This window comes from Bombina bombina, chromosome 2, assembly GCF_027579735.1.
Source record: "Bombina bombina isolate aBomBom1 chromosome 2, aBomBom1.pri, whole genome shotgun sequence".
In the NCBI taxonomy this organism is placed as follows: Eukaryota; Metazoa; Chordata; class Amphibia; order Anura; family Bombinatoridae; genus Bombina; species Bombina bombina.
The window spans coordinates 53,085,196-53,112,171 of record NC_069500.1 but is presented as its reverse complement, the minus strand read 5'-3'; positions in this window follow the sequence as shown (position 1 = coordinate 53,112,171).

Here is a 26,976-nt window from a genome sequence, read left to right as displayed (position 1 = left end):
CATTACAGGCAAGTTACCAGCTAACAATCACTCCCATAACCTACACAGACAGTAGCCAATTGTAACAAAGAGAAAACTACAGAACATGGATATCATCTAAACTCATAAAAGACGGAACAAAACTACAAATAAAAAGCGGAATGGAAATAAAAGAAAATAGATCTGACATACAGGACTTTATGAGAAAAGTGAACCTTTAGCGGGAACAATTAAAGATTTCCCACATAAGAGTGAATCTTAGAAAATTAAACACGAAATACAATAACATAAGAGAAGACGATAAAAAACCAGTACTAAGAGGATAAGTTTAATTTTAATGTATATGATATGCAGATAGCAAAATTTGAATGTGTAATTATATGCTAAGAGCATGTATGTAAATAATCTATGTTATGTGTAGGCAAATTTTGGCTGTTTATCTTTGGGCAGACATGATCAAAGATTAGAATAGGCCAATCACGAGCAACTAGACACTCACACTATTGGGAGAAACAGACAAATATGTAAAATGTGGAAAATAAGACAATGTAAATCATATATAGTGGGGTAAGAAGTTTACAACAGATAATAAACACAATTAAAAAACACACAGTATGCCTTAAAAATAACGGCAAACAGATAGTGTAAGACATATAGAATGTACACAGCTAGCGCTATTGGGTAACCAAGGCAACCCAGATAAACAAAAGATGTAAAGAACAAACAGCAAGAAATAGTGCTTACACAAGAAGACTATAAGTATGTACATGAATACGAATACCCACACATTGACACAAACATACTACATAAAACACAAAAAGAGTGGCTAGTATAGAGATAAAGCCTTCACATGTTTGTAAATAAGTTTATAGTAAAAACGTAAGGTATGACATATACAAATGAAGCGGTGAAAAGCAGGCTTATCACAATACCCCAAGAAGGACACAGGGAAATGTTGATTGTAGATAAAAGTAATTTATTACACATTAGATACAAATTGGATCATTAATTATAACTTACACGGAGAAGGTATACACAAAATAACAGAGACCGGAAGTCATGTGACATTAGGTACTTCCGGCTGCAAATCACTGGAACGCACAGTGCGTTCCAAACACGAGTGTTTGGCGGGTTTTCTGGGACACCAAGAGGTACACAGGTTGTTGGCTTTAAAAATATTGGTTTGTTAATATAAATATATGTTGTGTTTCACTAGTGTGTTATGCTGATGACGGGGACAAGCTCCTCGAAAACGTTACAATAAAAAAGAGACTTTTGCTGTTCTCACTTGAAAGAAAGACCTGAGAGTGCTGTTATTTATATTGGAAGTATTTAAAGCATCATAGCACCCAGGCAAACGACCTTTGGAGGGTATATCCTGTGATTTATGGACGGTATTTTATATATATATATATATATATATATATATATATATATATATATATATATATATATATATATATATATATATATATATATATATATATATATATATATATATATAAATAAATCTCAGCAACCTGGGGATCATGTCTGAGGAGGGAAGCACTATTTCCCAAAAAATCACGTTTCCACAAATATGTGTGAAGTGTTGAAGAAATCCAGAGAGTGCGTGCACTTTATATATATTTTTTTATATTAATACCATATAAACTGTCTGAAATGTTACATTCTTATCAATGTACCAATAAGACCATAATTTCAACAGAACTGAAATATTAACACATTTCAGACATGACACAATTTACAATAGACCAGATGCAAACATTTTATGACACATGACAAAAATAGCAGCATTTTGTTTTATCTGTGCCTATCTTTCAAAATGGAAGTCTTTTGTGTGCTGTATGAAAATGGCCTGCTAAAGACTGTTCATATAAAGGAAGCGTGCTGTTTGCTTAAAACAGCTTTGGGAAGCAGAAAATAACTGGTAGCATTTGATTTTCGTATTAATGGTGCCATCTCACTGGCACTGAGATAGGTTTATGAAATATTCATGAGTTACTAAAAGTCTTTTTGCAAGAAAGCAATGGAATGGAACATTAACTTACTGATCCTTTTGCTGTTCTAAGTCAGCAAAGAACACTAAATTATTAATGTACGATAAGGCAGAGTTGTCAACAGAGAATATACTTAGCCCTGGATTAGTCAATCATAAAGCGCATTAGTACTCCTTTTTTTTTTGTAAATTACTTCACTCAGTAGGATTTTACTATTATTATCTCATTTTTGAATGACAAAAAAATAAATAAAAATATAGATACAATATAAATAACGTTTGCAAAACCAAAATGTGTCACTGTAAACAAGAATAAATGGCACATTGTGGCTATTTTATGAGCTATTAATGAGCATTTTTTTTTTCATTTTTAATGTGATATGATTTCTTTAATTTCTTAAATGTCAGTTCTCTAATGTTGGATCATAACTGTAGGAAACATTGCAAAAATAAAGCTTGCCGTTAATAGTCTCCATTTCACTCAATTGTAGGGACAGTCTAGTCAAAATTAAACTTTCACGATTCAGATAGGGCATGTACTTTTAAACAACTTTCCAATTTACTGTTTTCATCAAATTTGCTCTTAATATTCTATAGGTAGGCTCATATTCTAATTTCTAAGCTCTTAAAAGTCACCTCTTATTTCAGTGCATTTTGACAGTTTTTCACAGCTAAACAGTGCTAGTTCATATGTGCCATAAAGGTAACATTTTTCTCACTCCTGTGGAGTTATTTATTAGTCAGCACTGATTGGCTAAAATGCAAGTCTGTCCAAAGAACTGAAATAAGGGGGCAGTCTGCAGAGGCCTAGATACAAGGTAATCACAAAGGTAAAGAGTGTATTAAAGGAACATAAACAAGTTGGGATGGAGGCAAAATATAATCACTTTACCTGAAAATGTATACTGCAGTGCCTCCGCATTAACCCTTTCTTTTAAGTTTCCAAATTGTACAGCTCCAACTCCCCCCCACATTTCCATCTATGGCTGCATCTATATCTACTTACCTTTGATTTGGTAGAATGCAATACTTTAACACTCATCTGCTAGAGCCTGCCAATAAGCAAATAAGCTGCTGTGAACTCAGTTTAAATGCAATACCTGTGTTTCTAAAGCTAAACACTGATAAGGGGGGTGGATCAGAGTACTCTAGACAACATGGTTATGTAACGTGGATAATTTTAAAAAATATTTTAAAATACTTGCCAGCAATTTTTATGCAATCTATTTTTACTTAATTAGCTTTTTTAGGATATGCACAGATCTCAACATATTTTATGGCACTTTAATATAACACTGTTGGTTATGCAAAACTTAGGAATGGTTAAAAATGCATGGAGTAGACTGTGCCTTTAAGTTTTGTTAAGAAGTTTTCATTCCACACAGGGGGATATTTATCAAAGGTCTGGTGGACCTGATCCGGCAGTGCGGATCAGGTCCGCCAAACCTTGCTGCCCCCTGCAGATTCGCGCCCAATCGGCCACCATCAGGGAGGTGTCAATCAATTTAATCGTACTCGATCGGGTTGATTTTTGGCGATGTCTGTCCGTCTGCAGGCTCGCCAAAAACATGAGCCTTTAAGCTCCATCCGGAGCTTGATAAATGGGCGCCTTTGTCTTTTCTTTACAGCATTCCAATCCATCATTTGTTATGCTGTTCAGATTATTCATTTGAACAAAGAAATCTGATTTTCTTTCATATTCATGATTTTACAATTTACAATCATTTTTGCACAAGTTTATAATTAACCTTTTTAACAAAACTGGAAATAAAGATTTTGTGATGGACTGGAATAGACTCCAATACTTGTAGAGACAAAATAATATGCTGCTCTATTAAAAAAAAACAACAAAAAACCCACTATGGGCTAGATTACATGTAGAGCGCTAAATTATTGTGCTCCCGCAAATGGGCAAATTTGCAGTTTGTGGGAGTGCAATAATTAACCAGACATTACAAGATTGGATCTCTGGTTAATTTTATAAATCTGCACCAAATGCCCCCAAAATACTGTGTAGTGTAGCTTATTAAAAAATAAAGATAGTCCAAAAGAAAAGAAATTAAACTTCATTGCAGAGGTAAGATTCCTTTGGGAGGATTGTATTGCACATCAAGGGACAGAACCCATACACAACGACCCAACAACAATTGACTGAAAGCTCATATTCACAAACTAATCTTTACTTTCCTCACCCTGTACTTTTCTTGGTGATTCTCCCATTCTAAATGAGCTACAATACGTTTGTTATTCCATCCTTTTGGGTATTGCAATCACTATAGGTCTCAGAGCTAAATATAAAATGCCCTTATGGTTTTGCTGAAAATTCTAATCAATCTGTCACCTATAATTGCCACTAACGCAACATACAACAATGCCACCTAGACAGAGGAGGGGGAAGACAAGGAAATATAGATTCACCTTTTCCAGTAGGATAAATCTAAAGTATGCCAGGAAAGGGCCACAAGAGACTTGACATGTAAGACATTACCTCTGAACTTTTCCAGTAAGCTTATAGGTGAACGGCTCTTTCACTGGCTCCCTTAAATGGGTTACATTTAAAATTGCTGACAATTTTTCTTTTCTTTAAGGTATTTTGTAGTTAAAGATACTGGTTAAATAAGGAAAATCATCTTATCAAAATTGTGTACTGAATGGGTTAACAATACATAGTCAGGAATATGTAACAACACTAACCTGTATTTTCTTGGTTGACAATAAAAGATGGGGAAAAAAAGATAGCAGCATCTTTATTTTTTAATAAAACTTACACCTAGATTAAAAAGTTTTGTGTTATGGTTGTGCGCAGATATTATTATTATTATTGTTCTTTATTTATAAAGCGCCAACAGATTCTGCAGCACTGTCCATGGATAACAAAGGTAAAAAGGGCAGTACAATATGAGACACCAGACAAAATATAACAAACAAATACATGGGGAATTGAGAGCACTGTTCCCGTGGGAACTTACAATCTAAATGGGTAGGAGGGTGAGAAACAGGAGGTGGGGACTGCAAAGGTGGGAATGATGTTAGTGTGGAGTAAGATGAGGGCAACTACTTAGGCAAGTGGAATTCATTAGTTACTGATTTGGTGATAGGCTTCTCTGAACAAGAAGGTCTTTAGGGAGCGTTTAAAGGAGGAGAGGTTGGGGGAAGTCTGATGGCTCAAGGAAGTGCTTTCCAGAGGGTTGGTGCCGCACGAGAGAAGTCCTGTAGTCTAGCATGAGAGGAAGTGATGGTAGAAGAGGCAAGGAGTATATTTGTTGATGAGTGAGGAAAGGTATGGGGGCTGCATTGTTAAGTGCTTTGTAGGTAAGAGTGATAATTTTGAATTTAATTCTGCTGTGAATGGGGAGCCAGTGAAGGGACTCACAGAGGGGTGCAGTGGATACAAAGTGTCGGGAGAGGTGGATTAGCCTAGCAGAGGCATTTAGGATGGATTGAAGGGGGGAGAGACGAGAGAGAGGAAGGCCAGTTAGTACGTTGTTACATTAGTCAAGCCGGGAAATTACTAGGGAATGAATTAGCTGTTTAGTAGTTTCAGCACTCAGAAAAGGAAAAATGTTGGAGATATTGCGTAGGTGGTTGCAACAGAATGAAGTGAGCGATTGGATGTGGGGTATGAATGACAGATTGGAGTCAAGTGTAACTCCTAGGCAGTGGACTTGGGGTGATGGGGAGATAGTGGTGTCACCAACAGTGATAGTAAAGTTAGAAACTGGAGTAGTATTAGATGGGGGGATTAGAAGAAGCTCAGTCTTGGACATGTTGATTTTTAGGTGGTGAGAGGCCATCCAGGAAGAAATGCCAGATAAGCAGTTGCTGATGTGGGATAGGACAGAAGGAGAGAGTACAGGGGTGGATAGGTAGATCTGAGTATCATCAGCATAGTGGTGATAGTTGAAGCCATAGCTACTAATACATTTACCCAGTGAGGAAGTATAAATAGAGAAGAGTAGAGGGCCTAGAACAGAGCCTTGAGATTCTCCAACAGACAGAGGCAATGGAGAGGAGGAGTCACCAGCAAATGAGACAGAAAAGGACCTATTAGAGAGATAAGAGTGGATCCAGGAGAGGGCAATGTCACAGAGCCCAAGGGAGCTGAGAGTCCGTAGGAGGAGGGGATGGTCAACAGTGTCAAAGGCAGCAGACAGGTCAAGTAAGATAAGTATAGAATAGTGGCCATGGTTTTTAGCAGAAAGAAGATCGTTAGTAACCTTGGTGAGAGCAGTCTCAGTTGAGTGTTGGGGACAGGAGCCAGATTGCAGGGGGTCAAGCAATGAGTTGGAGGATAGGAAGTGTGTTAGGCGATTGAAAACTAGTTTTTCCAGGACTTTATAAGCTAACGGAAGTAGTGATATTGGGCGATAGTTTGCAGGAGAATTGGGGTCGAGGGAGGGTTTTTTGAGGATGGGAGTGACCTTTGCATGTTTGAAGGATGATGGAAATGAACCAGTAGTAAGGGATTGGTTGAATAAGTGAGTAAGAGCTGGGGTGAGGGTAGAGGACAGAGAATGTATTAGATGTGAAGCGATAGGGTCAAGGGGGCAGGTAGTGAGGTATGAGGAAGATATTAGGGAACCCACTTAATTCTCAGTGGTTGGGGGGAAGGTACTGAGAGTGTTGGAGGGGGTGACCGGGGGCAGAAATTGAAGGTTGCAGTCTTGTGGTGGGATGTTACTTCAGATGGTAAGTGTTTTGTTGAAAAAGTAGTCTGCCAAGTCTTGAGCACTACAGTCAGATGAAGGGGTTGGTGCAGGTGGATAGAGGAGAGTGTTGAAAGTGGAGAAGAGACGTTTAGGGTTTGAGGAGTGAGAAGATATGAGAGAAGAGACGTAGTTTTGCTTGGCTAAGTGAAGGGCAGAGGAGTAAGAATAAATAATGAACATATAGTGTAGGAAATAGTGTTCAGAGCGGGATTTCCTCCAGGCACGTTCAGCAGCATGGGAGCATTTTTGTAGATAGCGTGTTTGCTGAGTGTGCCCAGGCTGGAGCTGATGATGTGGGGTTTTGCGTATTTGTGGAGGAGCAAGGGTGTCGAGTGCAGAGGAGAGAGTATTGCTATAGTGGTTTGTAGCAAGGTCAGGGCAGGATACCGTGGAAGTTTGGGGAAAGCGTTTTTGAATAAGGTTTGAAAGTTGGAGAAGATCCACAGTGTGCAGATTTCTACTGGTGCAGAGGCAGGGGGGAGAAATAGGTTTAGCATGTACATTGAGAATATAGGTGAGCAGATGGTGGTCTGAGATGGGAAATGGGCGACAGGTGACATCAAAAGGGGAGCAGAGGTAGGAGAATACCAGATCAAGAGAGTGTCCATCACGGTGAGTAGGGAATAGGGTGAATTGTGAGAGACTAAAGGAGTTTGTGAGTGAGAGAAGTTTAGAGGCAGCAGGGGCAGATGGGTTATCAATGAGGATGTTGAAGTCCCCTAGGATTAGAGCAGGTGTATTTGTAGAGAGAAAGGGAGAAAGCCAGGCAGCAAAGTTGTCAAGGAATTGGGAAGTTGGTCCAGGGGGGCGATAGATAACTGCCACCTTGAGCTAGAGTGGGGAGAAAATGCGGATGCAGTGGACTTCAAAGGTGCTGATAGGAACAGGAGGGGGATAGTAAGATGCCAACACCACCACCATGTCTCTCACCTGGCCTAGGTGTGTGGCTAAAGTGGAGACCGTCATGCATTAGAGAAGCAATGGAAGCAGTGTCAGAGGAAGATAGCCAGTTGTAAGTTTGGTACAGACAGAGCGTGCATTCCAGCAGGCACAAGAAAAGAGAGCACTGTGGGTTAATGGAGATGAGATTGTTGGGATCATGTGACCTTGAGTTTGTATTGTTGGAGACTGAGCAAGAGTTTAAAATTGTGTTGATTGCTGCAGGGCCAGGGTTAGGAGAGAAGTCACCGGCAGCAAGCAGTAGTAGCAGTGAGAGTGACAGAAGGTTAGAGTGAGACTTGTAGGAGTGTGTATGATTAGACACAGGAGATTTAGATGGGGAAGTATTGCTAAGGAAACAGAGTAGTTCATGAGAGGACAGCATAGGGGATGAGAGAAGAGAGTGAGAGATAAGGATAGTGTAGGGATTAATGATGTTATAAGGGCATGCAGTGAGTTTTAGGAAGATGCAGACAGAATGAGCAGAAAGGACATAGAGAGCATTGTGCAGGTGTATAGTTAGTAAGGATTACCTGTTAGTGGGGTCTGCAGGTTCCCCTCCAGTTTCTTAACTCCAGTTCTTCGGCCACTTATAATCCAGAGACACTTTGAAGCTCAGAGCCAAGGCTTCACTGAGCCAGGTCTCAGCTGTATATAATAGTGAAATTAGAATTGGAATGATTTGATTCAAGGCAGCTGTGTTACAAGTAGACTAGTAAGGTAGACTGGAGTTACACACTTGTAAATTATATGGGGGTGAGCGAATGGCTGGGGGATGCACACAGAAATTGTACAATGGAGCTGATAACAAATATTCAGGAAAATAGCACATGTGTAATGTTTATTGCGCACTCTTTGTAACGTAGGTATTACAAGTCTGAAAAGAACATTGTTTTGCATAGCGTTACCACGAATACCGCGTATATTTCACTTGCGCAGTTACGGCCGTGTAATGGATTCCCCCCCGTGGAGATCAATGGAAACAGAAAAATAAACAGATTTTTCATCTAACACTCGATATCGCGAGAACTACACATTGCTCTGTCACATTACACATACAACTTAATGGGCACAAATAATAATCATGTCAAATGTACAAACAATCGCTCACATAACATAGCAGATTCACATTCAACATTCACAAATATTTACAAATACTACATAATATTTACACAAAACGAGTATTCAACAAATACGTTTGGATCTGCATCACGGGACAAAAGAACAAGAAAAACAAATTACACACTTATACACAAACCAAACATTCAAATTGGCAATTTGGAAAGATTTTTCAAAATAAAGATTTAGAACAGTTAACAAATACAATACGATCAAAAATTATAATTTAGATTTTGCAATACTAAATTATGATAAAGTTATGCAAACGACCACTATGACATCATCGCAGTATACACATCCCTTAGAAACATATTTGGATTTAGAAACTTAATATGAGCATGTGCAAATTCAAACTACTCCACATACAAATCTTCACAAAAGCACACCTTTTGATAGTGAGAGAGAGATAGTGAGATAGAGAAAGTGAGAGAGAGTTTGTGTACAAATCTGTCTGGGTGAGTGTGCGAGTGCTGCTTTGTTTGTCATTCCTTACACATAGTTAAACATATTTACTTTCATTTACACGCAAACACATTCAATACGTACATACACATACCAGTAACACTACATACACACACATACACTCCATATCCCATTCATTTTAAACCTATACCCATACCATAGTTATATTTTGTTCATTTTAGACCAACTTATTGTTTACACACCCTCATTTAGTCCTTTTTTATACGTTTTTACTACCCCTTACACTATTTTCTAGAACCCATTCCCACTTTGAGCACTTTTTACTTTGGTTTAATTTGTTTGACCCCTTTTCATTTGTGCATTTTCCCCTTCTGAAAAGGTATGGCGGGAAGGAGGAGTAGGGAAGAGATTAGTGATGAGAATAGGAAGTTGATTAGGCAGCAGATTAGTGATGAGATGAGGCAGGAGATGAGTTAGGAGATTAGGTAGGAGATTAGGGAGGAGAGTGGGAGAGGAATTAGAGAGGAGGGGGGAGAGTTCAGGGTGGGTGGGCCAAGCCACATTGTTGAAGATGAAGAAGTGGCTGGGCCCAGTGGGACAAGGCAGAAGTGCAGAGATGACGTAATACAGTCCAGAGAACAGAGGCTCACATCACAGGGGAAGCCCAGGCATAGGGAGGAGAGGTATACCAGGGAGGGGAAGGAGACCCTCAAAATGGCCTATATGGAGAGGGCTAGGAGGCTGCAGGCACCAAAGGCTGCCCCTTCAGCAAAGAAAAAGTTGTGGCTGGAGATCAGGGATGCTGTCAACGCAGTGGGGGAGTTCAGAAGGGACTTTAAATCTATAGAGCACGCTACAGAGACAGCCGCTGGGAGGAAATGCTGCATCCCAACATCTCCGAGGTGGCCCTAGTCAGGATCGAAGGAGGGATCAATACCGGGAACCTGCACTTCTCATCTTCTGGTAAGGACATTTACTAATTTTTATCCACCTCATAACTTATTTACACTCTAAATAAATTAGGGATATGGTTAATGCAATAACACTTTATTAAACATTATTCTGAAAATGCAGTAAGAATTACCTTGAGAAATTTGGATTTGAAGAAAAGCTATCACATTAGTATCTAGTTTCCAGATTATGTGTGCATTTAAACATATTTAAGACGCACACAAAAATACATTAATATTGACCATCTAGATATCCGAAAGATGGGTTTTCAAATACGTAAATCATTTTGATTTCTTTTGGATAAAATTGAATTAATAAGGCAGCCTTATTAATACACTTTCAAATATAACATTTACATCTTTATTTGGAACTGTGCTAACATTTTTTATTTTTTAAAGTTTAAAATATACAGTCTTAGGCAGGTGAAGAGGAAACACAGCAGGAACATGCTCCTCCTTCACCCAGGCATGAGAGTGGTGCAGAAGGTGACACGAAACCTCTGGAGAACAGGAGGATTCCCCTGCAGAAGATACCCTTGCAGAAGATACCGCTGCAGAAGATACCCATGCAGCAGCCCTCGGTGCATCAGCCCCCCGTGCAGCAGCCTCCTGTGCAGCAACTCCCCCTGACAAGAACATCCCCCCCCACAATGCTCGAGGTGGAGCTGATGAGGGTCTTCCTTTAGGAAATGCAGGATTCCTGTAGGGCACAACAGGCACACACACAGTTTATGACCATCACAGTGGACACCCTGATAGAAGGACAAACAAATATTGTAAATGTTCTAAATAACATATTTTAGGTCATCCGGGACCATTATCTCCTGTGCCTCCTCCATCTCTTACTCTGCCTGGTCAACCACCAATCACTCACAGTACTCCTCCTCCCCATCTTTCCCAATCATCTCCATTGAGGACATGTCTGAGAAGGCATTTGACCACTCTAGAGCCTCACTGTCGTGGGAAGAAGGGAAGAAGGAAAAAGTAATTTTGTCTATATATTATTGTTTTTAATTTAAAGTTAATGTGTAAAGGATAATTATGTGAAGATGTTGTCTTCTTACACTTTTGTTTTTGTTTTTTTATTATTATTATTATTATTATTATTATTATTATCAGGTATTTGAAGAGCGCTAACAGGTTCCACAGCACTATGAACATAGGTGGTATATAAAAAACTATTACATGGATGAAATGGGTGGAGTGTCCTGCCGAGAGTTGCACTGTTGTAGTCGGCTCTTATGAAGGTGGACTACAAACAGCTGGGCTCAGAGTATTTTAGTGTTGAGACAACATCATCACATGCGGTCCTTGTTGATTAGATTGATTTGTTTTTGTGATGTGATGTCCAAACGTGTTCTCCTAATACAAACCAACGACCATTACAATTATACATGATGGCATATCACTGTGTTGATAAAAACAACATAGCTTAAACAAGAACATATGCTACAATAATCCTTATGGCTTATTGGTATCTACATGTGCTTGTTAAATAAAGCAAATATTGTATTTTTTTAAAAAGCCTGTATGCCATATTTCTTTTGATGTGTTGACAACATTGAATACCTAAAATAAAGTGTATTTTTGGAAAGCTAGCTTAAAGTGTTTTACTTATTTTGGAAATCTTTTTCATTTAAAGGTGCATGAATGCAGAAAATTCTCTTTCATGATTTTGACAGAGCATAACATTTTAAACAACATTCACGTTTACTTATATTATTTAATTTGCTTCATTATCTTGTTATCCTTTGCTGAAAGGTTCATCTAGGAAAGCTCAGGAGCAGCAAAGAACCTAGCTTCTATCTGCTGATTGGTGGCTGCATATATATACCGATTGTCATTGCCTCACCCATGTGTTCACTTAGAAACCAGTAGTGTATTGATGCTCCTTTAACACATTATACCAAGAGAATGAAGCAAATTTGATAATAGAAGTAAATTGTAAGAGGGTTTTTGAACCAGGTGGGCATTCACTTTGAGATGTTACCTCAGGCATTTTCCTCTGACAGAGCTAAGGTGGAAGTTCTTATCTTGTTACTCTCTGACACAGCTTTTGCCTGGGCTAATCCCTTGTGGGAGACTAATAAACCTGTGATTTCAAATTACCCTGAATTTGTGGCCTCCTTTCGAAGGGTATTTGATGTTCTGGCTCGCTCCTCCTCTGCTGCTAAATGACTCATGTGCATTCAGCAAAGGTACAAGATCTGTTGCTCAGTATGCCATTGAGTTCTGTACGCTTGCCACAGAGATAGGTTGGAACAATGAAGCCCTTGTTGCTGCCTTCTTTCATGGGTTCTCTGATGGGATTAAAGATGAAGTTACTGCCAGAGATTTACCAGAGGATCTCGAGACATTGGTGTCTTTTTTAATCCTAATTGACATTAGACTAAGTGAGAGGCGCCCTTTCAAGGAGCGCTTGCAGAAGCCTCCTGTTACGTTGTCTCCTACATGTTCGTTCCCACCCATGCCTCCTTCTCCTCCCATGCCTCCTGGTCCCGAGTCACCAGGTACTGCTGAGCCGATGCAGTTGGGATTCATGCATCTCTCCGCAGTGGAGAGGGCCTTTAGGAGGAGGGAGGGGTTCTGCCTCTATTGTGGGTTACAGGGCCACCTTTTAAAGTCTTGTCCTACACGGCCGGGAAACGCTCGCACTTAAGGTCCTGTCGGGGGAAGACCTTGGGTGGTTTATCCTCTTCCCCGGAACCGCTAAAGGAGAAACCTTTGGTCACAGTTGTCCTTTCCTGGACTGGACTCCTCCATAGTCACCCAGGCTCTTGTTGACTCCAGTGCTGTGGGCTGTTTATTTGACAATGCTTTTGTATCAAAGCACTCCATTCCTGTATTGCCTTGGTCTGTTCTGCTTGCTATTGAGGCCATTGATGGCAGGCCCCTTCAGCCCGCACACGTTACTCATGAAACCGCTCCATTATCCATGGCTGTCGGGGCTCTCCATTTTGAAACCATCCAGTTCCAGGTGATAAACTCTCTGCATTTTCCAGTTGTTCTGGGTTATCCATGGCTCCAAAAACACAATCCCAGTCTCGACTAGCGCAGGTCCGAAATTTTGTCATGGTCCCTGCAATGTATCTCCACTTGCCTTTGGAAACCAGTCAAAGTCTTGTGCACTTTTTCGTTATCTCAATTGCCAGAGGAGTGCCGAGAGTTCTTAGACGTTTTTGACAAGGTGCATGCCAGTACGTTGCCTCCTCAATGGTCTTACGATTGTGCCATAGACCTGCAACCCGGAGCCATTCCTCCTCGGGGCCGGGTTTACCCTCTGTCTGTTGTGGAGAATTGTGCTATGGAGGAGTATGTTGCCGATGCTCTGTCACAGGCAATCATCCACAAATCCTGCTCTCCTGCAGCAGGGGCTGGCTTCTTCTTCGTTAAGAAAAAGGGTGGCGAGTTAATACCATGCATCGATTATAGGGGTCATAATCGTCTTACCATTAAGAATGCTTATCCAATTCCGCTCATTATGGAACTCTTTGACCACCTCAAGGGAGCTACGGTCTTTTCTAAATTTGATTTGAGAGAAGCATACAATCTCGTTAGGATTAAAAAGGGCCACACATGGAAAACAGCATTTAACTCAGGAGCGGGCATTGTGAGTATCTTGTAATGCCCTTTGGCCTATGTAATGTTCCAGCTATTTTCCAGGAAATTTATTAATGATGTCCTACGAGATATGTTGCAACAGTGTGTTGTGGTGTACTTAGATGATATCCTCATATCACGGGTACTTCAGAGATTACGTGAGAATGGCCTGTTTTGTAAACTTGAGAAATGTGAGTTCCATTAGACTCAAGTAACTTTCCTAGGTTATGTAATCTCCGTTGCAGGGTTCTCCATGGATACTGCCAAGTTGTCTGCAGTCCTGCAGTGGCCTCCCCCAGTTGGTCTTCGCTCTGTACAATGTTTTTTGGGCTTTGCCAATTACTATAGGAAGTTTATTAACAACTTTTCTTCCTTGGTCAAACCTATCACTGACATGACCCATAAGAAGAATGATCCACTCCATTGGTCACCTACTGCGAATAAGGCTTTTGAGAGTCTTAAGACTGCCTTTGCTGCCGCTCCAGTTCTGGCTCATCCTAACCCTGTCCTGCCTTTCATTCTTGAGGTTGATGTGTCTGAGACTGGAGTAGTGCCCTCTTGTCTCAACGTCCTACGGCCTGACGGTTCCTTGCATCCGTGCAGTTTCTTCTCTAAGAAATTGTCTCCAGCGGAGTGCAATTATGAAATTGGCGACAGGGAATTATTGGCCATAATTTTGGCACTCAAGGAATGGAGGCACCTTCTCGAGGGTACTAGCATACCAGTGCTCATTCTTACTGACCACAAGAATTTGACTTATCTATCCAAAGCAAAATGTTTGTTTCCCCTACAGGCCAGATGGGCGCTATTTTTATCTTGGTTTAATTATGTGGTCTCCTACCTGCCTGGTAGTACTGATGCCCTCTCTCGACAAATTTCACCTCTTTCCAAGGAAGAGTCTGTACCTATTCCAGTTATACCTCCTGACCATATTTTGGCTACCAAACATACTAATTTGACTTTTCCCTTGGGCGAGGAGATCCTAGCTATACAAACCAATGCACTTTCTGAGAAACCTAGTGGTAAGTGCTTTGTTCCTGAGAATCTTCGAACTAAACTATTGCACACTTACAACAATCCTAAAGCTGCAGGTCACCCGGGCAAATGATTTGTTCTGTCACTCGACAATTCTAGTGGCCAGGTCTTCTTTCTGATGTTACTGCGTATGTTGCCTCCTGCTCAGTCTGTGCACAGAATAAGACTCCTCGACGTCTTCCTGTCGGTCTTCTTCAACCTATTGCTAATGGTGAGCGTCCTTGGACACATCTTTCCATGGACTTCATTGTCGAGCTCCCTATTTCCAATGGCAATATTGTTATCCTAATGGTGGTTGACCGTTTTTCTAAAATGTCACATTGCATTCCCTTGAAGAAGGTGCCCGCTCAGGAACTTGTTTCAATTTTTGCCCGGGAAGTCTTCCGTTTACATGGGTTACCTAAGGAGATAGTCTCGGACCGGGGGAAGCCAGTTTGTCTCCAGATTTTGGCGTTCCTTTTGTGCTCAAATAGGGATCCAGCTTTCCTTCTCCTCAGCACCCTCAATCCAATGGGGCTGCGGAACGGTCTAATCACGCTCTGGAACAGTTTCTCGTATGCTATGTCTCAGATCACCACAATAATTGGTCTGAACTGTTACCTTGGGCAGAGTTCACTCATAATAGTGCTATTAATGCTTCCTCCCAGTTATCCCCACTCATGGCGAATTATGGGTTCTAACCATCCTTGTTGCCCGATTCATTCATGTCTCAGGGTATTCCGGCTTTGGAGGAGCATCTCCAGCAACTACATTCCATGTGGGTGCAGATTCAGGATTGCCTTCATCGTTCTATGCAGCGCCAAAAGTTCCAGGCTGATCGTAGGCATCTGCCTGCGCCTTCCTACCAGGTTGGTGAGAGGATTTGGCTGTCCTCCCGCAACTTGAACCTTTGGGTGCCTTCCAATTAACTGGCTAAAATAACAGGCTATTTCAAATCAGCATCTGCAATGTATTGTCAGTCTCAAGCTGAATAACCAAATGAGACATCTCAACAGATTGGAAAATTTTGTGATTAGTACAAGTTAAAATAATCTTGCATGATGGTCTTAAAACCAAAAACAACATTGATTATTGTTAACAATTAGTAGCTATTGTGATGCATTTTATTTTATCAAAGAATAAAAATAAATAATTAATTTCTATAGCCCCCAGACAGTGTAGGCTCAGAAAATAAGAGACACATTCCTGTGTAGCTAAATTGAAGAAAGAATAGATTTATGAAGCCTGACATGTCTGGCTACATTTGTTTATGAGAACAATTTCTTGGAGAATTACTGAACTCATCCACTTTTGAACATTATATCATAAATAAAATAGGGTTTTAGGAAAACAAAAAAGATAGAAAATTGAGTTATATTAATTTTAAAATATAAACGGTAAACCCCAGGTACATAACTATAATTCATATTGTGTAAACACATTAAGACATAGGGGCCAAATTATCAAGTTCCGAATGGGCCACCGTCGGCATTTATTGATGTGCAGCGGACATGATACGCTACATTGTATTATGTCCGCTCGTACTTTCATAAATCGGCCCCATGAAATAAAAATGAATATGCATAATTTTTTTATTTCTGTGGAAATGCTATCTAAGTTGAGGATCTTAGATACCAATTTTACTTTCAATACAAAAGAAGAAAAATACTGAAGCAGAGACTGGTGTGCTTTTTCAGCACTAGAAGAGGTTAATATATTTATTTCTCTGAGTCAACAGTCTTGAAATTTAAATGACATTGCACTGTAAAATGTTCTCAATTATCCATTTTATCCGCTGCAGTGCATTAAATTGTTTGCAAACATCTCATTTACCTTTATTTTGTCATATTGGTATATATGGTATAACATGAGCAAGTCTGTAGATTCTGCATAGTTAGCCCGTTTAAAATGAGCAAAACCAGATATTTGCAAGTTCCCATACATTTATTATTCTGCAGTTGAACAAAGGAAATGGCAACACCAGACAATTGTTTTGGGTTCTTTTTGGCCTCATCAGTGAGGTGCAGCCAAATCCCTCTAAGCACATTGGGCAAGGAGTCTACGTCTGGTCTCCGCATCACCCTTAGGGAGACTTTCTCCCCAAGGTCATAATACAATTAAAAATTATACAGTTATTTACCCCCAGCGCAAATATCCTCCAGTTCTGCTCCGTACATAAGGCAGACTCAATATAGCTCTAATGAAATCACTCATATAGAGTTAGGGTAATATGTGCGCCTCAGTCAATCAGCTTATATTAGCATACAGCTAAACCGCATATAGCGGAATAACACTCACAGTTTGCAGTGACAAAGGTGTTCGTTCCTGGGGGAGAGAAGGAGACCATGAACCTTCCTTCCATGGCACGCTCTTTGCGGCTATCTGTAACCTCCCCTCTTCAAACCACCCGGCGTCCTCAAACTCTGTGTGAGAAAACGTTACTCCATGTGAGAGACGTTACTGGCTGCGTGTTGGTGCACACCCCTGTTCCTATTGGATGAGTCGTCCGGCAGCTTCCGTGCTTGTCTGTGTCCAAAGTCTCGCTAGCTGGATGTGTAGAAGTAAATAAAAAGTGCAAATACTTGGATCTTGCTTGAATAAAAAATTGGTACTTTATTTCATCTTAGATAAAACATGTAACATCATATCCATAGCATCATATCCAAAGTATAGACATGTAGCGTGTTAAAGTTTGCTTATCATTAGTGCTGACTGTTTCGGCTTTTTGAGCCGTAGTCATAGCATAACAGCTGACAAGCAAACCGGGAGATTTTAAACAGGTACACCCCTGTGATTGGAATCAATGACTTCACTTTGTACACAAATAACATTCATTAACACTTCAACTTCAGTGTATAATTAGCTCCCAATAGGTCTGAAATGATGCTTTATGAGTACTCAAGGATATTAAACTCCCTAAATTCAAGAGTAAGTCGACATTCTATCCCATACATAACAGAGGTCACATCTTAGAAACATTTCAAAAGAGGGTGGAGGTAGATCTAACAAAACTGTCAGAGAGTGTGAAAATGGTAACATCAAGACAGAATTTAACATATAAGGAAAGATCAGCACTCAAACAATTACAGGACAGGGATGACCTCACAATCAGGGCAGCCGATAAAGGGGGATCTGTTGTAGTAATGAACAAGATACAATTCATAGATGAAGCTCACAGACAACTAAGAGATTCAGAACAACATATACCCTTGACAAATGATCCCACTAACCGTTTTGAAAGGGAACTAATATATCTTTTAGATGAGGGTAGAGATCTGGGAATTTTTGATGATAACACCTATAAATATTTACATGTCAAACATTCAACCATTCCGGTTTTTAACCATTTACCGAAAGTAAGTGGCATTGGTTCCCTTACGAAGCACTTGTAACAATGGCTAGATGCCATCCTACAACCCTTTGTGTTGGACTTGACATGTTACTTAACTGATACAAAACATCTTTTGAGCCTGCTCAAAGGACAACAATGGACAACAAATATGGTATGGTTAGCCATTGATGTGAAGGCCCTTTATTCCTCAATACCATGCAAGGAAGGCCTAAAAGCAATAGAATTATTTCTACATAGATCAGGTCAATTCAGTGAGAAACATTGTTCCTTTATTTTAAAGGTAACAACATTTTTACTTTGTCCCAATTATTTTAGTTTTGAGGTTGAGTTTTACCTCCAGAGATGTGGGACCGCTATGGGGGTGAAATTCGCCCCTCCTATGCAAACCTATTTATGGGTTGGTGGGAGCGGTCCCACATCTATGGAGAAAAAAACTTGTTCAGGAATGATATTGTTTTTTTACAAGAGGTTCATTGATGACCTGATCCTTATTTGGTAAGGGGAAAGGGAACACATAGAGGAATTCATTCAGATGCTAAACACCAATAATGTAGGCGTGTCCTTCACCTTTGATTTAGGAGTGAATGAAATAAATTACTTGGATGTTACCCTTACAGGTGTACCAAGCAGTAATGGAGGGCACATTGAGACTAGAATTTATAGAAAACCTACAGCAAAAAACACCATATTACACGCCAGAAGTAGTCACCCAGAGTTTTTAAGGCGATAACAAAAGGGCAATTTGTGAGAACTCAGAGAAATTGCTCAAATAAAGAGGCCTTTATTGAACAAGCAGATGATCTCACTAGAAGATTAGTGTACCCTAAGAACATGGTGAACAGTATCAGGAAAGAAGTGGAGAAATGGGATAGGAATGATCTACTCCTGAACAACAAAAAAAGACCTTCCAGAAAGGAATTAGGGGAAAATGAAAAAAATTACTTTCCTCACTACCTATAGTGAGCAGTTTGGCCAAATCTGTGAAATTATACAGAAGCATTACTCACTTTAGAAAGCAGATGATGATTTAGTAGATGTAATAGAAGCAGGTTGCAGATTTGCCTATAAAAGAGGTATGACTATAGGCAATAGAGTAGCACCCACCGCACTAAAAAAGAAGAAAATAGGCGGCCCCAACCCTAGCTCCTGGCTCACGTCAAAAGGAGTGTATAAATGTCATAACATCGATTGTAAGGCATGCACATTTTTACAAATGTGTAATGGCTTTCAAAGCACAATTACTAGGAAATTGTTCCAAGACAACAGATGCTACAATTGTAGGTTCACTTATGTGGTATATTTACAATATAACAAAAGAAAAGGGGGCGCCCTTGAGAGTATCTATAAATGGTAATATGTAGTATATGAGGTAGCTTATATGTTACCAATAGAAATGCACTTTTCAGTATAAATGATGATACACTGATTCAGTAGTAACTAGTATATATGTTGTGGACAGAGTAAATAGATGTTAACCTATACAATTTGATAATCACAATGTTAATAGGACAGTTGTATCTCACTCAAAACTAGTATATACGTTGTGAACAGAGTAAATAGATGTTAGCCTAAACAATTTGATAATCACAATGTTAATAGGATAGTTATATCTCACTCAAAGATAGTGGTTAATGGGTGACAATGATCACTATATTGTCCTTTATAAAGGTCTTGATAGTAGAATACCAAGGCAGCAATCTGTAGTGGTCCAGACCAGGATCCAATTAAGCAATCTAAAATATCAAACAGAGACAGATGCGCCACATGGCCCAATATTGTAGTTTCCAAATTTATGTAGATTTTACTATATAGTTGAACTCACATGTATTGGAGCACCTCAATTGGTGCAAATGACACAGTCTGGGATCTATAACAGTCACCCAGCAGACCGGCCTCTCGAGTTGTTCAGGGTCTGTGTAAAATAGAAAACACAAAAAAGCCTATATGGCCTAGTATTGTATGACTAGAGTGATTTCACACCAGATAGTAGTATAAGATTTTGAACTCACATTTGGTGAAGCATCCCCAATGATGCTATAGAGACAAGCTGGGATTAATTCAGTCACCCAACAGACTTAGCTCGTGGCATACAGCATGCAATAGTCCTCTCAGTGGTCTTTAGGTCAGTGATATCCTCAGATAAAAACCAGTTCATAGGCAGCAAGTGTTTATAGTAAAAGTTAAAATCACTTTAATAAAATAATATTAAATTGCGACGCGTTTCTCAGTCTCAGACTGTTTCCTCAGGCATAATAAAATGGTTTACAAACACTTGCTATATATTCCTAAACAAACCACTTAACATAATTGGTAACACTTGTTGTGGGTGTGGTTTATGACATCATCAGTATCCTAGCTACTGATATATTTTAGCAACAAATGTGACACAGTATTGTATACTTAAACAATGTACATCAGAGTTTACATTTTATGAGTCAAGTGAAACAATCTACCTCATACTTTGCAGTGCAAATATTAATCATAATACATAAAACACATCAATATTATAATATTGTAGCAATACATATATTTCCCCATATCCAGTGAGATTTGTCTCATGCTACTCAATCATATCTGATTCCTATCTCTATTTCTATTTAATGTCTAGGCTGGGTCTGTTTTATATCAGAACATCTTTAATCCATTGTTTAATGGTTTATCTTTTTTCTTATTTAGTTTTTAAGTGTCTGATCCCTCTCTGCCAATAGCCCCAATCTACATTTAATATGAGGGTAACTATTTTTTGTTCAAACCTTTGTATTAAACATTATAAGCCCTTTGATTTATTGGTATGTAATAGTTTTATAATCTACTGCTGTGCATAAACTGTGATTTCAAATGGCAGGTTGTTGACTAACCTTATAGGGCTATTGATCCATTAGATTCGAGTAGTTTCAAACGCCATCTGATGTTCTAAATGGCGTGTGTGTTGCGCTAATGCGCATGTGTACAACGTCAATGTGTATGTGAGTAATGTTGCCAAGGGAACAAATAGTGTTAGTCAATTATACGTTGTGCGTAAAACGTGATACGTCCCAAGCTGCGCCAGTGCGCATGTCAGCACTGCTAAGGCGTCTCAAGCTTTCGTTGCCAAGGGAACCGGAATCCCATTCAATCTCACGTTATGCGTGTTATAGCCTTACAGCTGATAGGTTAGTATTATCTTGTAGGAGGTTTTTATTGTTTATACTAGTGCGCATGTCAGCATTGCCAAGGAGTCTCAAGTTTTCATTGCCAAGGGAACCAGAATCTCAATCAGTCTCACGTTATGCGTGCTATAGCCTTTCGACTGATAGGCCAATATTATCTTGTAGGTGGTTTCCATTGTCCATGGGAAATAGACACCAACTACAAATTGAGACGTATATATTTGCTCTCTTGTCCACAGAAACCCCCATATAATAATGGCATATTAGTGGAAAAAATATATAATAATAATGAGCAATATAATATTCCATGTGTACCGAGTCCTTCCAATCATAACATATCGTAGTGGGATATGATTACAGACATGTAATGACATAATACCATATTTAGAACAAATGTTAGCCAAAATGATGTATGTTGTTATACATCAGAATATGTATGTATATATTGTTCATATAGGAAATCATAAATATTATAAATTTTATAAATTTTATAAATTTTATAAAACTAGATCTCTTTTGACTCACAGTGTGTGTATTTCAGTAGTTAATATCCAGTGATACATACTACTATGTGATGTTGTTATAACAATATATAGGTCATATTATAACTAATCGTTATTATTGGGCTGATGGTACTGCGGCTCCATAGGAGTATATTTTACTAATACCCTTCCTTTATATGATGTCCCTATTTGTATTTACTAAGTGTCATGTATGTGTATAAACATGTGTGTATCTTAGTGGTGTCAAATTTCATAAACAATAGGATTAGTGGTTCAATTTCAAGATATAGTTGTTACTTTGGTGTTTTTTGATATCTAATTGATATGTGTATTCATTAATATTCTGCTCAAGTGACTATATGTGTTTACTTGTGTCAAATGTGTGTGTTAGATATATTTATATATTTGTTAGTGTCAGATTTTGGAAAAGTGATGTCTGATAGTTATATTTTTAGTCTTTATAGAAATTTTTCCTTAGTGTGTAGGAAGAGATATACTTGCAAAAAGTGTTAGATAAATTTCAGATGTAGTATATCTATAAGTATATATAGATGATAGATATCTTAAAGTGTCATTCCGTTTGATGTATATTACCTTAAGTGTGATATATGTGTCATTACGTGTGATATATATGTGTGTGCCCTCCTAATAATTTAACCCAATGTGTCACTTATATCAGAATGTGTATCAAAGAATATATATTACCAATAAAGATAGATGGTAATAAGTGCAAGATATGCCCAGTGATGGTCACATTTTTCCTCCATAGAAAGGCATAATGTATAAGAATAGATCTATACGTGTAGGTATAGATGTTTTGTTCTTAAATCTACAGGGTTATTCATAGGGTATTATGGTGGACTTGATATAACTTTACAGATCAAATGCTGCTAGATCTACGCACTCATTCAGACCCTCCGGAACTAAAGTGTGTAGTTTGTGAATCCAGAATGTTTCTCTCCGGCGTAGAGTAAGCATGGGGTTATGACTGTTCCTTGGTACTTGCTCTATAGGTAGAATATGAACAGATTTGGAACTACCTTTATGTGCGTAAGCACAATGCCTTGATAGGCTGTGTTTAAGAAATTTTCTTTCTATGTTATATTTGTGTTCACTCCATCTTTTCTTTATGGTTCGGGAGGTACGCCCTACATATTGGACCCCACATGTACAGCTAATCAGATAAATTACGTACGTGGATTCACATGAGAGTCTCTTGGTGATCTTAAATTGTTCCCCCGTTTGATATGAACAGAACGTATTGGTACCAGCTCTCACCACTTTGCACATATTGCATCGTGGCTTGAGACATTTATATACTCCATTTTTGGGCATAAACTTGCCCAAAAAAGTCCTATTAGGGACTATGACCTGATTTTGTGATGATATTTTATCTCTCACTATCTTACTTGGGGCCAATTTGTTTTGTTTGTTTTACAATATGTAGGCATGACCTCCAGGGAAGTGAGGTCACGTATTCGTGAGCATGTGTGCAATATTAAGGCTGGAACTCTAACTACCCCCCTTGTAATGCATTTTTGCACCCACCACAATAAAAGTCCTGATAGTCTAAAATGGACCATAGTGGAACACATACCAGTTCTACACAGGGGAGGTAATAGAGACCAACTTTTAGCCAGGAAAGAGGCATTTTGGCTATTAACACTAAAAACATGAAAGCCTCAAGGGCTTAATAGTGAATATGATCTAATTAATTATTGGAATTAGGCTGAAAATTTAACACACACAATGTTAGCTTGACATGTTATACTATATTATATTTAAACCAGTTTTTTTCTTCAGTATACACAAGAGAGGAACCATTGAATGATACTTTTGGAACAGAATAGAACATGCCAGTCCATACCACTAACTGGGTTTTGTTTAGAGGATATCAGGAAAAAACTAAAAAATATTAAGGTAAATAAAACTCCAGGCCCAGATGGAATACACCCAAGGGTGTTAAGTGAACTTAGCACTGTTATAGACAAACCTTTACTCTTAATTTTTCAAGACTCATTATCCTCAGGCATGGTACCCCAGGATTGGCGTAAAGCTGATGTGGTGCCACTCTTCAAAAAGGGAAGCAGGGATGATCCAGGAAGCTATAGACCAGTTAGTCTGACATCAATAGTGGGGAAGATATTTGAAGGGATTATAAGGGATTATATTGATGAGCATATTCGTGTAAACAAGATTATGAGTTCTAATCAGCATGGCTTTAGGAGAAATAGATCATGTCAAACTAATCTAATTAGATTCTACGAGGAAGTAAGTAAAAATATAGATAAAGGGGAATCAGTTGATGTGATATACTTAGATTTTGCAAAGGCATTTGATACAGTGCCACATGAGAGATTAATGCACAAAATTAAGGGACTGGGAATAGCTGAAAATGTTAGCTCATGGATAAATAACTGGATAAAAGATAGGGAGCAACGAGTAGCAGTAAATGGATCATACTCAGATTGGACAAAGGTAATCAGTGGCGTCCCCCAGGGATCAGTACTGGGCCCTGTTCTTTTTAATATTTTTATAAATGACTTGGAGCAAGGATTAAATAGCGACATCTCTATTTTTGCAGATGATACTAAGTTAAGTAAGGTCATTAGGTCAGAGCAGGATGAGCTCTCTTTGCAAAGGGATTTGCTAAAATTAGAACTATGGGCAAGTGAATGGAAAATGAGATTTAATACGGAAAAATGTAAGGTTCTACATTTTGGAAGTAAAAATAAGCAGGCTATGTATTTTTTAAATGGGACAAGACTTAGCCAAACACAGGAGGAAAGGGATTTGGGAGTAGTAATAGATAACAAGCTAAAGATGAGTGCACAATGCAGAGCAGCGGCTTCAAAGGCTAATAAGATACTAGCATGTATTAAAAGAGGCATTGATTCAAGGGAGGAAAGCATAATTCTGTCATTATATAAAGCCCTGGTAAGACCTCACCTTGAGTTTGGAGTGCAGTTCTGGGGACCGATTGCTAAAAAAGATATTGCAGAACTAGAAAAAGTTCAGAGAAGGGCCACAAAGCTAATAAGGGGATTGGAGAAATTAACCTATGAGGAGAGGCTAGCCAAACTGGGTCTGTTCTCTTTAGAAAAAAGGCGCTTGAGAGGTGACATGATTACTTTATATAAATATATTCAAGGCCCATATACAGAGATGGCAGAAGCTCTTTTTATTCCAAGAAAATTGGTTCTGACAAGAGGTCATAATTTAAGGTTGGAGGAAAGGAGATTTAATCTCCTGCAACGGAAACGTTTTTTCACTGTAAGAGCAATAAAATTGTGGAACTCATTACCAAAGGAGGTAGTGAATGCCAATACCATAGATACATTTAAAAATAGTCTGGATAAATTTCTGTATATAAACAAAATTCATGGATATGATTGCTAGTATTAAATGGGTCACATTTTAATGGGGTTATTTAAGCTTAACTGGAGCTTTTTGTAAGTATTTTAGATTTGTATAGGTTGAACTCGATGGACTTCAGTCTTTTTTCAACCTTATCTACTATGTTACTATGTTACTATGTTACTATGTATATTTGAATAAATGTTGAACAAATTCACCACATATTATATCCTATGAAGTTAGCATTGTTCCGTAACCTGATTAGTCAGACTTTAGGTATGATAACCAACGAGGTCATAAGTAATATTACTAAGAATTTAGGGTTAAGATATACTTGATGGCTTATTGCTCAGTCTTTGCTAGTTTACTAATGGAATAGGTGAACAGGCAAAGACTAGTACACGAGTAATTAGAAATGTCTCACTACTATGATTATTTAAAGGACCAGTCAACACTGTAGATTTGCATAATCAACAAATGCAAGATAACAAGACGATGCAATAGCACTTATTTTGAACTTCAAATGAGTAGTAGATATTTTTTTCTGACAATTTTAAAAGTTATGTCTTTTTCCACTCCCACTGTACCATGTGACAGCTATCAGCCAATCACAAATGCATACACGTACCATGTGACATCAATCAGCCATTCACAAATGCATACACACTTATTCTTGCACATGCTCAGTAGGAGCTGGTGACTCAAAAAGTTTAAATATAAAAAGACTGTGCACATTTTTTAATGGAAGTAAATTGGAAAGTTGTTTAAAATTGCATGCTCTATCTGAATAATGAAAGTTTAATTTTGATTGAGTGTCCCTTTAAAGCTCACAAATGTAAATCGCAATTTTAGTTGTGGCTAAGCATGATTTAAAGGGACACTAAAACCCTCAAAAAAAGTTGGCACTATCACAAAATTAATAAATATTATTGAATTTTGTATAATACATTCAACTTCCAAAATTTTACCGTTTAGTAGTAATCTTCTTATGAAAATTGAACGTTTTCCAAACCCACCACCGGGTAGGCATTTTCATAGTCAAATCTTGGTGGATAACCCAGGTTCGAAGATGGCGGAACATTGCAGCAATCCGCATGCGCAAGCTTCTGCAGAGTAATCCTTTATGTCACTCACGGTGTCTCTCGATGCAAACCAGCAGACCCACTGTATCAGGGATGGGATATGCGCATGCGCAAGTTTCACAATCAGTCTACGCATGCGCAGGGTGACAAAATCGTCACATAATTATATGCAGAAAATCTTTAACGGATTGGAGATTTCTTTTCATTTTGACCAGCCCATATTTGAGGGTTGGATTGGGTGACGTAATCGGCGAAAATAAAAAATATATTTTAAAATGTAGAGCAGTTTGGTTAGAGTGTAAAAGTAGGTGATCTCTTTTATACTGTATTACTGATTGTTATATGAAATGTGTGGTTTGGTAGTGCACACAAAAAAAAGTTTTGGAATCCTTTAAATTATGCGTGTGAATTTCTTTTTCTTAAGCCAATAGACTGCAGTGCCTTTTATCATTAACCGTGAGTACTCATAAAGCATCATTTCAGATCCATTGAGAGCTAATTATACACTGAAGTTGAAGTGTTAATGAATGTTATTTGTGTACAAAGTGAAGTCATTGATTTTAAACCAATCACAGGGGAGTACCTGTTTTAAATCTCCCAGTTTGCTTGTCAGCTGTTATGCTATGACTACGGCTCAAAAAGCCAAAACGCGTCAGCACTAATGACAAACAAACTTTGACACGCTACATGTCTATGCTTTGGATATGACGCTATGGATATGATGTTACATGTTTTATCTAAGATGGAATAAAGTACCAAATTTTTATTCAAGCAAGAACTTCATAATACAAATACATACAG